Raw genomic sequence first — 1770 nt, 5'->3', positions numbered from 1 at the left:
GTAAGCCGCGTCATAATACAATGCAACTTGTTACGGGTGACATGAATATGGTCTCAAGTAGTTTTTCTGATGTATAACGTTAATGTTGTAAATATATAAATAAATATAAGTACCGGGGAATTAAACAGGTTAGTCTTGAAATGTGGGTTAGGGTTAGTTAATAATGGCTTTGTTAATAACAATGTTTTGTTGCTTTGTTGCAGGTGGAGCTGTCTTCAGAAAACCCGTATGTCCGAGACACCCACTGCACTTGTAAAGCAGGATTGGGGCACTGTAACCATTTACTGGGACTACTTTACACACTGGCTCACTACCTAAAAATGAGACATAAATCTGTACCACCAAGAACAAGTAAAACCTCTTTGCCTCAAACATGGCATGTGCCATCAAGAACATTAGGACTAAAGCCAAAGCCAATCAGCACAGTATCGGTTTCCAAAGTAAAACCACCAAATATTAGTACCCGTAGAGTAAACTGCACAAGTGAGGGAATTCTCCCAAATGTTTACTGCCCAGTCCCTGTCCCATTGCCCTGTGGTGAATTTGAAGAGAATCTGAGGGAAAACCTAAAAACCTCAGGCAGCAGAAGCCACATGTTTATATTATTAACCGCCAGTAACCAACAAAAAAACTTGTCACCACAGAGTTCGGCGACTTACCTTTAGAGTCTGTTTTATCCTACCAGTTACCCCAGCAGACTGTGTCCTTTGAAGAGCACCCTACACTGCCTCTTCCTCCACAACCATGCTCCTACGCAACTGTGTTAAACCAGAAAGAACATGATTTCTGTGGAGGTCTGATAATTACACCAGAAGATTCACTACACCTGGAAAGTGGAACCAGGGACCAAAGCAGCATCACTTGGCATCGGCTACGCGCAGAGAGGATCACATCAACATCTTTTAAGCAAGTCTGTTCTAGAGTTAAAGACTTTGAAAAGTTAGCTGCTGACATGACTGCAAAACAAACCATTCAGACCAAAGCTATGAAAAGAGGCATACAACGTGAGCCTGTTGCTGCTGCAGAATATGAAAAACTCACTGGAAACTAATTGTTTCCCTGTGGCTTAATAATGAATCTTCATGTCCCTCACCTAGAGCCTCACCTGACAGGAAAGTAGTTGACCTCACAGCAGATCCTGTCCACGGTCTTCTTGAGATCAAATGCCCAAACAAAGACAGCTTCAAAAACTGCTCATATTTGACAAATGCAGCAGGGAACTACACTCTAAAAAAGATCCACGAGTACTACTATCAAATCGTTGGACAAATGGGGATTAGTGGGTTTACCTGGTGTGATTTTTTTGTCAGATGTAAAAATGATTACCACCTTGAACGTATCTATTTCAACAAAGATGAATGGGAGGAGCTGAAATGTAAGCTTGATTTTTTCTTTTTCAACTGTTTCTTACCTGTTCTGTGCAACAAGAGAATGTAAACAGAAACAAAACCTCAAATTACCTTTTGCAGTGTATTGAATTCTTAAAGTCCCCCTGTAGTGAAAATCAAGTTTTTTATGTTGTTTATTTGTCTATGTGGTGTTTTTAATATGCTTTTAGACAAACCATGTGCCAATCTATTAATCAACACCACTGCTGTGTATTTTCTCCTTAAAACTGTAGTTTCCCAAAGGCTGACCCAGAAATATGGTTTGAAACAGCCCTCGGATTGCTACGTCACAAACCAATAACCAATCCCGTCAAGGGATCGATTCCTATCACTAGCATGCAAAATATACCAATACCAGCACAAAACCAAAAATAAATCAGAG

The sequence above is a fragment of the Sinocyclocheilus anshuiensis genome, unplaced genomic scaffold (genome assembly GCF_001515605.1).
Source record: "Sinocyclocheilus anshuiensis isolate Anshui unplaced genomic scaffold, SAMN03320099.WGS_v1.1 scaffold127, whole genome shotgun sequence".
NCBI classification, from domain to species: domain Eukaryota; kingdom Metazoa; phylum Chordata; class Actinopteri; order Cypriniformes; family Cyprinidae; genus Sinocyclocheilus; species Sinocyclocheilus anshuiensis.
The sequence above is the reverse complement of the archived record's forward strand: the minus strand, read 5'-3'. Positions refer to the sequence as shown.